The sequence below is a fragment of the Ochotona princeps genome, chromosome 31 (genome assembly GCF_030435755.1).
Source record: "Ochotona princeps isolate mOchPri1 chromosome 31, mOchPri1.hap1, whole genome shotgun sequence".
In the NCBI taxonomy this organism is placed as follows: Eukaryota; Metazoa; Chordata; class Mammalia; order Lagomorpha; family Ochotonidae; genus Ochotona; species Ochotona princeps.
In genome coordinates, this window is record NC_080862.1 from 8,487,854 (window position 1) to 8,502,806 (window position 14,953).

Sequence of the window (14,953 nt, forward strand, 5' to 3'; positions counted from 1 at the left end):
GCCCCAGCAGCCAAAGACAGAGAAAGAGAGAGGTGGACGTGCCCACCTGGTTACAGATACCAGATGGCTGCCTGTTGGCCAGAGCCAGGAAGGCAACATGGACATGGCAGGGGAGAGCTGTCTGCCGCTCTGTCGCAGGTGGAAGCCTTGCCCAGGCCAGTTTGTCCAAAGCCAGGCGTACGAGGGCCTGAAGCAATGTGCTGAAGGTGGCTGTGTGGGGTAGCATCTCTTCTTCCTGCCTTCTCACCCGCTCCACCACCACTTGAGCAGCCACTGCTGCCCGCCCTAGGCTCCCCAGCCCCACCACCTCGGTGCTCTGGGGACACCACCCTGACCCCCAGGATTCTGGTGGGGGCTCGGGACAGGCCCCAGCATGTTGGGAATTCACCCCAGATTCCCAGCTTCCATCTGCAATCCTTGTTTTCAAGCTCAGGGTAAATGTATTTCCGACTATACTTTGAGAAAGATGGCAGGTTCAACACCCCTTCACGTACACACAGCAGACAGGAAGCAAGGGTCAAGTTGACAAAGATGATGTTGCTATAGATGATCCTGCTATGGTAGAAACCGAGAGCATCTCCCCAGACAGCATGCAGGAGCTGAGCCCTGACTCCAAGCGCCAAGCTGTCTGGCTTCTTCAGGTTGGATTTTACCTACGGGGTACACTGAGGTTATTTCTCTGCTACTAGAAAGCAGCTCTCTCTCTCTCTTTCTCTCTCTCTCTCTCTCTCTTTTGTATTTCTTAATTTGAAAATTACAGAAAGAAAGAGAGAGAAAATAAGGTGGGTGGAGAAGAGAGAGAGAAATGACAGTAAGATCTTCTATTTACTGGTTCACACCCCAGATTGCCGCAACAGCCAGCCATCGTGGCTGCTTGGGGAGTGAACCAACGGAAGGAAGATCTTTCTGTCTCTCCTTCTGTCTTCAAATCTGTCTTGCAATAAAAATAAATAAATCTTCAAAAAAAAAAGATTTATATTTATTTGAAAGGGAAAGTTACAGAGAAAAAGAGACTCTTCCATCCACTGGTTCATTCCCCAAATGGCTGCCATGGCCGGAGCGGAGCTGATCCAAAGCCAGGAGCTTCTTCTGGGAAGGACACTGACTTCTTTTTCTCCTTTTCTTTACTTTTGCTTCATTCTTTCCTTCCAGCCTTCCTTCCTCTCTCTCTCTCTCTCTCTAATTTAACTGCTTTTCTCCAGCAGTAAGCAAAGAAAGGTGCCATCAGGTTCTTTGGCTCCCTGCAAGGAATAGTATTTAAACATCCTTTCACCAACAGGTAGCCTACCGCAAGCCCACTCTGATTAAATGAACTTCCAGAACCTTCTACCCCTACCCGAACCTTGGTGTACAGGTTTGTGTGTCCCTGTCCCTCCTCCTACCTCACCACGGCCGGGCTCCCCACTCATTCCCATGTTCTCACACCCCCTGTTCACTGGCCCGAGCAGCCAGCTAGTGGCTGATCAGTCTTTGCTCTGACAGGATCCTTTGGGAGATAGGAAGGAGGGGGGCAGGAAGGTTCTTTCTTTATTCCCTCCCCAGGAAAAAGGCTGTGTCAACAGCATCTACACATGCCAAACTGTTGATGGATCATCATCGCAGAGGAGGGGCTCATCACCCCTCTGTGACATCTTCATCCTAAGGAATGATTCTTTCTGCTCTGTTCCCATTGCACAGTTTCTCATACTTCCTAAGAGAAGGGTGGGGAGGTGCTGCTGTTTCCCATCTCAGGAAGCACAAGCCCCCTTGCCTGTGTCTTCCAGCATACACTCTCTCCTGCTGGAAGAGGTGGAGGAGCATCATTACCAGGAGTCCCCAAGCAGGCCACGAGTTCTCGTCCCCTCCCCCAGCGCACCTCCTCTGGAGACCACCGGCGTGGTGGAGGCTGGCTGCCTCTTCCAGGGAGGAGGAGCGGATTGTGTGTCTTCCTGCCTGGCTGCTAGAGATTAAAAAAAGGTTGCGTCTGGTCTGAGGACAGTTTCTCAAGACTGCTTCTTAAAGACTACCTCACCCGCCCGCATTAGAATGCTACGCTGTTGGTTAATTTGAAACATGCTCGGAGCAGACGAGGAAGGAGTGCCTTCATTACTCCCCGGAGCTGCTCCAATCCTTTCGGGAGGAATTCAATTTGGAACGGAAATGGAGAATTTCATCAGATCTTAAGTAGGAGCTGGTGTGTGATTTATTTCTGCTTTTTTTTTTTTCTTTCCAGGGAGACTTGACCAGTGGGGCCCATCTTGCTGTTCAGGGAATGAGCCAGCACTTAGCAGCTCCAGCTGGAGGCTGTGACCACAGCCGGTCAGGACAGGCTGCACAGGGTAGAACTGAAAAGAACAGGAAATTGCTTTTGGTTAAGAAGAGCTCCCAAGCCACCCCTCCCATGATCCTGGAACAGATCTCAATGCCCCTCCCTCCCTAACACAGAGAGTGAATCCACTTTTCGTATAGATCCTTGAGAAGTGTCATACAGATTTGGGCTTGAATCTGTTAAGCTTGAATTGTGGATTCAGTGTTTTTAACAACTGCAGCCACATGTGGAGTCCAATATCCTGTGATGGAGAGGCACACTGGTTCTTTGCCCTCCAAAATCCAGCTGGCTAGACGGGGGGAGTCTGCAAATCACCAGGAAGCAACTTGTGCTGGTGTGACCAAAAGCCTTGTCATCTCATCTGGGCAAATGGGATTAGAACTCACACTGGTCGGAGATTTCTCTTTCTTAAGGTGATAGAACAGACGCCAACACTTTAAGGTGTCCACCAGTTATCCCCTCCAAAAGGCTCGTTTGCTCTCCCCAGGCTGTGGCCTAACACGGACAGCACGCTTGCTGTCTCGAGGTACAGGGGGTGGCTCAGGTGACTTCTTGGGGCACTGAGGGCACTCGGTGGGGAACACGCATCTTGCATTTTCTTCATCTGGCGTGCCAATACAGCCCACTGGCAGAATCTCTAAACTGGGTTACCTAAATGAATCTTGGCTGAAACTGCCACCGGGCCTCAGCAGAAAGGGCCATGTTTCTTACTCATGTGCCAAGAACATACCTTAGTTTTGCTATATGCTAGGTGCTGCATTTTACATAGGTCATCTCAATGACTCTTGTGACCCCAAGAGATAGATTATCCCCCGACCCCCTTTTTTTAAACAGTTGATGAAAGAGAAGCAGAGAGAGACAGAGAAAAAGGGGCCTGCCCAAGGTCACATGGCTGGCAAGGAATGGAACCAGCATGAGAGCACCCCATCCTAACCAACAGACCACCAGGAAGCATCAGGACCCAACAGGGAAAGGGGCGCATTCTTCACTTGGAAGCCCTGTGACTTGTAGGCTTCCATGGCGTGACATCCAGTGGTGCAGCTAAAGGCTGTGGTCCCAGGAGCTCTATCTGCAGTCTACTGAAGAGAAGCTGCTGTCACGCTCTGGGCCCTTGCTTCCCGGCCATGCACCACAGCCAGTGGGGCCAAGGTTGCCAGGTCTTCTGATCAGCACAAGCTTTGGTTGCTCCCCTACTTGTGAGGAAGAGAGGTGAAGGCAACAGGTTTGGGGAGCATCATGACTCCTCTGTTGATGGCTTTCCAAAATCCCAACTTGCCCACCTCAGGGCCCAGATGTCTCAGCCCATCCTCTGCATCTGAGCCTAAAGGTGTTCCAGTGTGTGACTCCGGAAGCCCCAGAAGGGCCGCACACCAGTCCATCAAGTCTGATAGTTCCATCAAGGAAAGTTGGGTAAAGGCAGGGCATAGACTCAAAGGGGTCTGGGAGCCAGGGAGTCAAGGAGATAACGAAATGAGGGAGAGAGAAAACGAGATGACAGTGCCAAGGGGAGGAGATGGCAGATGCAGGAATTAGACAAGCAGATGGGGAAGGTAACGACAGGAAGACGGATATAAAGTGATGGTGTGGAAAGTGGACATGGAGGGGAGTAGGGCCAGGTATGAGAGGGGTCAGCCGCCAGATGAGGGATGAGGCCAACAAAAGGAAGAAGCAGGAAGGCAGGAGGAGATGAGAAAGCACGGGAGGACAGAAAGGAGCTTCGGAAATGGCTGACAAGCCGAGGAAGCAAAGTGGTAAGCAGTCACAGGGAACAGCAATAAGAAGGGCGGCATAGACAGAGTTTTCAGAACCAAGCTAGAATATTTTTTCTTAATGCCATGGCACAGGAATTCCAAATGCGTAATCTCTAGCTTTGCTGGAAGTTACCTTAGCACAAGCGCCGATGATTTCATCTCGCATGGATTTAACAACGGATACTGTGTTCCCCAGGGCCCACTGGGGGCGCTCTAGGGACACGAGGACTTCTCCAAGAAAGAGCGCAGATGACAGTGGGGAGGAAGGCGGGGGGGGGGGGGGGGCTCCCTGTGAGGAGAGTAGGGAAAGCAGGGGTGCTGTGACACCCAGCACTACTGCCGGCATCACAGTTCGGTTTAGGGCAGGTCTGGGTAGACCGCTAACGGGGAAAAAGGCAAGAGTGTCAGTGACACAGCTATGGGAAGAGGGACCACTCATGACTCCACTGTCGGCTCAGCAAACAAGAGACGCCCCACTTCCTGCCCTCTGGGCATGACCGTGTCTGTAGACCACGCTGTGTGGTCTCCAACTCACATGCTACGTGAGAAGGTGTTCTAGTGCTCAACCTCCCAGAATTACAGCCACCCCAGCTCGGGCTGCCCTGCAGCTGGAACAGGTGGCTGTTGGCTGGAACATCTACAAAGTGCAATCAAGCTGAAAGTGGACATCCTGGATTGTACAGCTAAAAAAATCAGAGGCAAAAGCAGTTTTCGACAAAATGTTCCTACTAGATGTCTACCTTTTTTTGAAAGGTTTACTTATTTTCACTGTAAAGCCAAATTTTACAGAAAGGAGGAGAGATAGAAAGATCTTTCATCTGCTACTTCATTCTCCAAATGGCTGCAACAGCTAAGGTTGCGCTGATCCAAAGCCAGGAGCCAGGAGCCTCTTCTGAGTCTCCCACACAGGTGCAGAGTCCCAAGGCTTTCCCAGGCCACAGGCAGGGAGCTGGATGGGAAGTGGAGCAGCCGGGACACGAACCGGTGCCCAAATGGAATATGGAATACCATCACACCAGCCTACCCTCTCCGTGAATCTTAAAAATACCCGTTTCGCTCAAGGAGTCTAAGATTCTCCCGGATGAGGACAAAGAAATAACGTTTGCTTGAAGTTACTGAATATGCAGATGACTACACATCCAGGACCACAGGGACGTACTCATACCCCCACAACACACGACATGAACAAATCTCTCTCAGGATTGAACAAGTCTTTCGAATCCTCCTCGAAATGACGCGTGGACCCGAGAGCTCTGTGTTCTCTGTGAGATCTGACGAACTCTTCTGGTAAGTAAGTAATTACCAATTAACACATGTTGGCAGCCTCCACTGGAGTACATGAATGGCAAAATGTGATCCTCTCCACTCCCGGTTCTGCCTCCCCAACCAGGGTGATGATGTTTGTTCCCATCAAATGAGCTAATCAAATTAGCTTCCACTGTGATACAGGGAAATTCTTGACTTAATAAAATAATGTATTTTGCTTCGTTCCCAGAACAGCAGTAAAATGGTGCAACGGAGCAAGGTAATAGCTCATCTTGTTGGTTCTCACTGCCGGGACCAAAGTTCTGTCGTTGATGGCCATGTGGAAGCTGGGAGAACCCGGCTTCAGGAACAGACATGCTCAGGCGGCTAGCAGCCACCCTCAGCAAGATTGCTCTGCCGGATTCCTTTGAAATACTCTCTTCCAATCCATGCAGCAAGTCTTCCCATGTTCCCAGTCTCAAAAAAAGCAGTCGTGGGGATTTCCCAAATCGTTCTGGGAAATTTAATTGACAAGGGAGGCACGGTTGGTTCCTACAACTGAAGGCAAGCACCCAAGGCCCATCAGGGCAGTGGGGGGGAGATTGGAAGGCTACTGTGTAGCCAGAATAAGGTCCCTGTGCCATGCTGAGGGGCTGGGGCTAGTGAGGGCACGCGTGAAGCAGAGAGGCTAGGCACGAACATACCAGAGGCATGGCCAGCTGGCTGACAGAGGGTTCTGGAAGCAGGAAGTTGGGAGAAAAGTACATGTTTTCCCTAGCTACTCGGTTTCAAAGCAGGAGATCACTGTGGGTAGGGATGAGAATCTGGTGCCGTGGCACCCAATATGGATGCCTTTTCAAGTCCCGACAGCTGCATTCTGACCAGCTCCCTGCTAATGCACCTGGGAGGGCAGTAAGATGGTCCAAGTCCTTGGGTTCCCGCACCCATGTGGGAGACCTGAAAGAAGCTCCTGACTTCAGATCAACTTAGCTCTGGCCATTGCAACCATTTGGGGGAGTGAACCAGCAAATACAAGATCTGTCTGTCTCTCCCGCTCTTTGTAAATCTGCCTTTCAAATAAAAATAAATACATCTTTTGGACGCCTTGGCGGGTCAGCAGAATCAGCTCTGTGATTAAATGAAAGATCCAGGAAAGCAGAATTGAAGGAAGGCGAGTGTGGCTTCAAAGGCGGCTGGGAGCAGCACGGGGATGACGGTGAAGAGGAAGAAAAATACTGGTGACACTGAACACTTAGGGAGAGCTGACTCTTCGAAGCAAACGACTAAGTTCCCTGTGGGATTCATTCCATTTCCAGGGTGGGTGGGAAGAACGGGGGCTAACTTCCAGCTTATGTAGCAATGAACTTCGAGCACAGAAAAGCTCACCACTTGCCTAAACTCCCCTGGCTAGGATGTGCCAGAGCTGATTCCAGCACACATGGTCTGGTTCATCGACGTATTCTGCTAGCATGGTTCAGAATCACCTGCAGGTAGGGTGAAGAAGTTCGATTCATGTTTGCAAAACAGGACATGATTGTTACCCTCAAATTTTTATGGTCTAAGGATATTTGTGTGAATAAAATCTTAAAATAAAATCTTAAAATAAAACACACACACACACACCCCACCACCACCACCCCTACTCCACCCCACCCCACCCCACCCCACCTTTAAGCCAACCTCGAACGTCAGCTCAACAAGAAATCATGTTTAACGCATGTGCCCTGTGGTGTTGGCCACACCTGGCAACTCTACTTGGAAGGCTTGTCAAAACACAGGACTGAGCCTCAACCTCCCCCAGGAAAAGGAATTCAGTAGGTCTGGGTGAGGCTCGGGAATACGCGTTTGGAAGCAGATGTGGTATTGCTGGTCCATGGGTCACAGTGCGGGAGCTACTCAACTGTACTGGGGTGACTACATGGCATTAAAAATAATAAGAATTGTCAAAGTTTATTTACTCTTTGTTCTGAGTTTTATCTAGAAATCCAGATTTTTCAACTGTTTTGAAAAAGATAGTTTATTTTTTTTTCTTTTTGCCACACTACGCCAGCCCGTATGCAGCAGCTCCACCTGAATAGCAGGTGTTTGTCTCCAGCGTACCTGGAGTCGTCCACTTTGTCTCGGTCCTCACCACTTCGGTCTCCTTACCGCCTTCTGAATCCAACTTGTCATTTGCAAAAGTGTGTGTGTGTATTTCTAATACCACTGTTAAGAGAAATGTGAACTATTTGTCATATCCCTGTCCTAATATCAGAAGCAAAACAAGATGCAGTGTTTCCTACTGGCTGTGCTATCTATTCTTACTCGATATTTTCTGCCCAATCCCTGATAGGCATTGGGGTTTAACCTCTTGTTGTGGTGCCTACGAAAAACTGTCTCGGTCTTATTTACAGCTGTAAAATGATTCGGCCAACTCTTGTGTCATCATGAGGAACAGGGCGCAGCCTGGTTCGGGTTAGTCCCTGCAAGTTCCATCTTCCTAAGGGTTTAATTAATTAGTTTTATTGTATTTCTTGAAATCCAAACACAGTTTCAATTATTACTAGCCACTAATGGATTATAATGAAGGCAGAGCATGTTAACTAAGCAAACAACTGACACGTTTGTTTAAAGTGTAAACAGAAAAAAAAATCCAAGAATTAAATGAATGAATTCACCGATTGTTCTCCCGGGGCTGTAAGGGAGCAGTGAGCAGCCACAATGTATATCACCACCTTTGTTCAAAGGATTAGCTTGCTCCAGTGGTCTTTATCGGGTGGAGATCTTCTTAGTGGTCACTTACCGAGTAAATGTTGCTCTTAATTTCTGAAAGCACTCGTCTGTATTAACAAGTGGCATTAAGGATAAGGGATCACTGGGCTGGGCTTGGGGGAGCAGGGTGGGGAGGTGGCTTGTAAGTAATTGGGTTTTTGAAAACAATAGGAATATTGCCTCATCTCATGGTCCATGGCAAAGACAGTGCTCAGCGGAGACCGCCGGGGCTTCACATTTCCCAGGGTGGTCTTAGAAAGCAGGCGACAGATGGCCATCATCAGAAGGTATTCAACTTAGCACTCCTCTTTAAAAGGTAATAAACTCCAGCGGGAACAAAAATAAACAAAAAGTTGTGTCCTCCATGGCCTCCTGGCTTTTAACAAACTTTTTCATGGAGCATTCCAGGCCCCGTGTGTCTCTTCTTTTCATATGGAAGGCATCGGGTTTAACTGGACAACCATACGTAACGCCCCTTTCTCTGCATGCAATCGGTCCGCAGCTGTCTTCCCCACGCTCAGAGGGCAGGCAAGGATGACACAAGGAATTCCTTCCCTTCCGTACAAGTCTCCCTGCCCATGTCCCCCTGGGCTGGCTGTTTTCGTTTGATTTGAAAGGCACCTGGATCTGTTTGGAATGAATTCAGCCACAGGTAGCAGAAAACACGGCGGGTGCTGGCAAACACGGGAAAGGTTTTTCTTCTTTCTCGCAACAAGAGTGTTGCAGCAGGGTGGGTGCTGAGTGTTATGGCTTGGTGACTCACTAATGTGGTCAGAGACATGGCTCTAAAACAGCCTTCCTCTCTTACCATGACCACTTATAATCGCACGACTCACGGGTCCAGACCCACCGCCACAACTCCTAGCATGGCTTCCATGTCCCAAGTACAAGAAACGTGCTGGGAGTGTGCCAGCAACACTCCGTCAGGAGAAAGGCTGTTTTTCTCAAAAAGCTGACAGCGAGTTTCTACATTAATTACTGATCACTGTAAGGCAACAACGGAGCAACAACCCTTGGCATCTACCTCCAACATGGGTGACATGGCTACAAGCATTCAGACCATCTTAGCTGGGAGCTGAATTGGACACAAACCCACGCACATACAAGATGCTGATGTCCTTAGGGGAGGCTTAACTGGCTACATACATGCCCGCCCCTACCTTGGCATTTTCTGTTTTGCAGCAGACGTTGGACAAAGACTTGGGTCATACAGGGTGAGGCAAAGCTCCCTAAAATCTCTTTCTCACATGAAGACCGTTTCTTGGATCATCTTTTAGAGCCTAAATACCTTAGGAGGGGTCACGAGGAAGAGCTATCACATGATATTTTTCTAGATACAAGGCGTTCTGAACACAGGCAACCAAGGAAATCTCCAAGACATATGTGATCCTAGACTGACGCCGCCTGGTATCTGGACTTTCATTTTGCCTTTTTATCCTCCACAGATGAAGAAAACCATTGAGGCTTTTTTTTTAAAGATGTATTTATTTTTATTTGAAAGGCAGAGTTACAGAGAGAAGGAGAGAGAGGGAAAGATCTCCCATCCACTGATTCATTCCCCAAATAGCCACAATGGTTGGAACTGAGCTGGTTGAAAGTCAGGCATCAGGAGCCTTCTTCCGGGTCTCGCATGTGGGTGCCAGGTCCCAAGCACTTGGGCCGTCCTCTGCTGCTTTCTGAGGCCACAAGTAGGGAGCTGGATCAGAAGTCGAGCAACCAGGACACAAACATGGGATGACCATATGGGATTCCAGTGCTTGAAGGTAGAGGATTAGCCTGTTGAGCCACAGCGCTGGCCTCTGAAGCTAGTATTATATACAAGCTGACTTCAAAAGCTTTGCAGAGAAGTGGAATTAAAAGATAGGGTTATTTTGCAGCTGGTATGATGACACAGTATGTTAAGTGTCAGCCTGGGTTGCTGGCTTCTCATATAGGTAATGCTTCGAGTCCTGCCTACTCCACTTCCAATCCAGTCCCTTGTCAATGTGCCTGGGAAAGCAGCAGAACATACTTCAGATGCATGGGTCCCACATTCATGTGGGAGACCTGGAGGAAGCTCCAGGTGCCTGGCTTCAATCCAGTCCAGCTCCAGCCATTGTAGTCACCTGGGGAGTAAACTAGCAAATGAAAGATCTCTCTCTGTCTCTTCTTCTCTCTCTCTGTAGCTCTGCGTTTCAAATAAAAATGAATACATCTTAAAAAAAAGAGAGAGATGACATCATTTTGGTGCAGAAAATCTATACATCCATGCATGCGAACGGTCTTCAAGGAGAATGTACAGAAATACCGTGCATGGTTCACACTAAAATAAACTTACTGGGGTGGGCCAATGTTGTGGTACGGCAAGTTAAACCTGCCACCTGCGATGCTCACACCCTTTAAGAGAGCAACCATTCGAGTCTCAGCTGTTCTGTTTCCCAACCAGTTCCCTGCTAATGTGCCTGGGAAGACTGATGGCCCAAGTACTACCCAAACGGGAGAGCAGGATTGTACAACAACAAGAGCTGAAACACACACACGGACTCTGGGAAATCTCCATCGTCTCTGTGTAGACTGAGGCAAAGGTAAAAATAAAAGTCTGAGTCCTAAATATAGGGACAGAACGAGCTCTGTGACTGGGTGTCCGACCCCTCCCAGTTTTTGAATTTAATGTATACTCAAGGCTAATTCCCAACACTAATTGTATGTCTCTGTGTGTGTGTGTGTGTGTGTGTGTGTAATCTTGTAAGGGCAAGATCCTCTTATTTGCCTTTACCTCAGAGTTTCATTTCTATTGCAAGTAAAAGGTACCTTGTAGCTTTCAGACACACCTGTAAAAACAGAAGGGATACTGTCGTGTAGCCCTGTCTGCTTCACTTTCTTTCAGACGCAGTGAAAAACATGACACAATAATAAACCCCTTTTCCATCTTGGGCCGGCTGGAAAAATTACGTTATAACTGAAATGATATCATTGGGCTACGACACGGAGCCAGCGGCTTGCTCCAAGCAACCTCGGGGAGGCAGTGACAGCGTGGATGGATGTGAATGCCACTCCGACACGAGCCCCACCCTTTTTATTAGCTAATGGCTTTTTTTTTTCCCTGGCCATGACATTTTCACAAAGGAAACTGTGACAGTCACATTGTCTGAGGCCACCCGGCACCCACTAGCTCTTATCTCTGGAACTGACCACACTGGCCAGGGACGTCATGTTTCAAAACAGAGACAATGAGAAGAGGGGTGGGGACAGGCTCGTGTTAAAGAACTAGTGTCCAACAGGGGCCAGGACCGGTGCAGAAGTGTCTTCCATGGGCATTTCCCTTACCTCTGTCCCTCATTTTTAAAGTGACTTCCAGTTGTAGAAGCCATAATGATACCACTGATGTGTCACATAATTCAACAGGCCAAAACTAAGCCTGCTCGTTAGGCCAACATACATTATGACAAGACTTTGACCCTCCATCTTTCAACTTCGATGTTGAACCACGTGAAATTGTTGGTATGGGATAACTCCAAGCAGTTCTTCTGAGTATCCTGCCCCCTCCCTCAAAGATCCAGACACTAGGCGGAAATCCAGGGAGCCGCAGCAGGTCCAAGGACACACTCACATTTGTGTGACAACAGTGCAGTGGGCAGGCAGATGCACCTTGCCAAGTGATGCTTTACTGTCCTCGGAAGGAGCCTGACCCAGTCTGTCCTCCGGTCTACTCCACATGAGGTCCCAAGGTATGCCCTTGCATGTTGCCCACACCTGCAAGCCACAGTGGAGGGGGCTGAGAAGACAGCAACCTGACTGGGTAGCACAGCTGTCACTCCAGCACTGGAGGGAGGGGCCCGAGAGATAACAGCACACTGTTACAGAGCCACCCTGTAGGTAGAAAGCCTTCAGGAGGGCTAAGGCAAAATGGGAACAGGCTGGAGGCCTCAAGGCGGGGAGGACAGCTCAGAGTAAGGGAAATGTGAAGACTCTTCAAAAATGTGCCAAATGAAATCAAAAGGTTATTTTGGTGCAAAGAGTTTGGAAAGCCATACATAAAATGCAGATGATAAAAACAACCACCACCACCACCACCACCTGCACATGGACTTTGCAGGGCTGCACACAGAAAGCCATCTATTAACTCCATCTTTTCGTGATGATTTGAAGTGCTCTCATATTATCAAGCAGAAGATAGCCAGTCCCGGGGGGCAGGGGCAGGGCAGGAAGAGCCAACCCGAGGCAGTGACATGGGGATTCCAAGGCCTGCTCTGCTGTGACTCCCAGCAGCCCTGCAGCAGTCCTGGACACTCAGGATGTCCTGGGGTAGAGACATGAGCTGGCACTGGATCTGGGGGAGGTGCAGATCTGTTTCTGGGAAACCCTGCATGTTCAATCCAGTAGGCATCTTCAGAGACCCTACCCACGCTCCTGGTGTCATGACACCCTACGTTACATCAGAACCAGCAGATACTTCCCTGCCTGCTTGAGGTGACTTGGGTAAGAGCTCAGGCCTATGTCCAACAAGCAGGCAACGCGCACACAGGGTTCTGACACACATGTCAGGCCATGTTGCCACAGCTGGTGGCCAGAGTGGCTGCCTTCTGCTTGGCTGACAATGGTTTTAACCGCATGGGGCTCTCATTGCTGTCCACTGGCTTCCAGTGGGAAGCGAGTAACAACAAACGCAACAGAAATGCTTCATGATGTTTTCTAATTGTAAAAGGTGTGGCATCTTCCACGGGTGCGTCACTTCATCCCAGTTCACAGAACTGCTCTCAAATTTCCTCCTTTGCCCTTTCTTTGTTTTTACATCTCTGAAAAATTCACCTTTCGGGCTGCCCGCAGTTACGGGGCGGGGAGAATGGTGAAGAGGGGTGGAAGAAAAGCCCCGGCATCAAGCGAAAGTGGGTTATACTGGCTTGTCCATGTGCGTAACCTTAACGACCGCATGTTTGCTCCTGTAAACACCATCACGTATGAAAGGGAATATTAATAGCCATGATCTCAGATCTCCTGAGTACGGGCTTGAGTCACAGCTCTGTCTGTGGTGCCCTCTGTACATATGCGCCTCGCTGGGAACGCTGCTCAGATCGTGGGCGACGGAGGTCCCAGAAAAGGCGAGACCAAGCCGAGGAGGTGTTTTGATTCCGTAACGTCATGGAGAACGCTGCTTGTGTTGGCAAAGGTGCTTGGCTCTCCTAAATTTACTACCTATTCATTTTAAGACTAATCACCTTAAAAAAATGCTAGGAGAGGTGGCAAGATTATTTTTAACATAGGTTGGAAAATACTCAAATAAGATGGACGCATCTGTTAATCTAAACATCAGTGCTGAGATTTGCTGTCAGCCAGTGGAATGTCTGAAAGCAGGCAAAGGCCAAGATGTTTGTGCTAACAAATGTATTTCCAAGGCTTCATGTCTGTGCACTGCACATGTGTGCAATTCAATCCTGAAGCTTTTTTTTCAAAAAAAAATTTTTTTTTGTTTTGTTATTGAGTAGGCCAAAAAAACACTCCATTTTGGGGGGCCCTAGGGCAAGTCCCTGTTCCCTATTCTCCCTCTTGTCTGGCCACTGTCTTGCTGATAAGTTTCAGCTTCCCAGTGGCCTAAAAACCTGGTGTTTGACAGGTTTGTGGGTGATGATTATACAGCTGCACTAAAGCAAAGAAAGAATGAAAGTCTGACAGCCGCCACCTCCCTCCCTCCCATCTCCCAGACCCGTACCTGGCACCCAGGAAACACACAGCAAGCCAACGTCAGCTCTCTGCCCCTGCCTCCTCACTCGCTCTCAGACTGATAAAGTGCTTTCAACTCAGTGTTTAGAATTGATTCGTCAAATCCCCCAAGACATAGTGTAAGGCGAACATTCCACTTTTATTGGCCAGGGGCCCATGGAGGGGGGTGCTGGGAGGAGGACAAATGCGCTCTGGCAGGGCAGGATCCTGGCACAGCCACGCGGCTGGAACAAAAGCTCATTCCCTCTGCCGCAGCTTAGCAGTGGGGCTCCTGGGCAAACCTGCTTCTTGAGGTGGCCTGCCACACCAAGACATGTGTGTGTGTGTTTTAATCTGTGCAATTAAATTTAGTGTGGTTGGCGAGGTGGTGGTAGATGGGAACCCACCCACAGGCAAATGACGTCAGAAAAAAAAGAAAGAAAAACTGGAGGGAAACATTGGGCTTCTCTGTTCTCCAGAAGCTTCTGCTATGTTAAGCAACCTGAGAAGGAAGCCGACTTTCCATTAAAAACTAGCCGCTTTGGCAGTTGTCAGAGACGGCCTGGTGTCTTCTACTTCCCCTCGCAGGAAAAGGAGGGAGGATAATTTCCATAACTTGGAAAGAAATAAAGCTAGAGTTCAAAGACTCTTAGAGCTAGAAAGAAACTGGAAGGTCATTTGGTGTCACCTCCAAAGAGCAAATAAGGCAGAGGAGGGAGGTTCTGAGCAGGTAGGGGGCTGGTGCCCAACTCACTGCCCCCATCCCTCTGGGCTGCTCTCCTGACTACGCAGCCTTCACAAAGCCCACGACTCCCACTCCAGCCTGCACAGGGGCGGCTGTGACGGAGGCTTCATGGGTGGCTGGGTGATGATGGCCCTGACCCCCCCCAACCCATGGCCGCTCCTCAAGACTGGACATTGAGTCTTGGGGAGCGGTTGTGGGGAGACAGCTGTGTGTGTACGTGTGTATATGTGCACATACGCGCATATACGTGTGTAAGGGACACAAAACCAAGCAGGCCATATGCTTTCCCTCTTGTACCCTGAACCAGCTTTCCTGTGGCTGGTCTCTGAGGCCTGGCTTTCACTGCCCAAGCACAGCAGCCTCACCTGCCCCAACAGCCAACTCCTGGCTCCTCTCGGCTTCTCAGTTTTCTCCTCTGTACAAAAGACCCCTGGGAAGCAGGGTGCAGAGATCAGGAAGTAGCTTTCATACCTGGGC

General features: G+C 49.3%; 1 protein-coding gene across 1 annotated transcript in view; it reads right to left on the reverse strand.

The window, feature by feature from the left end:
- Positions 1 to 14,953, reverse strand: part of AOPEP (aminopeptidase O (putative)) — a 274,924-nt gene that overhangs the window by 145,184 nt on the left and 114,787 nt on the right. The gene's annotated exons all lie outside the window — the stretch shown is intronic.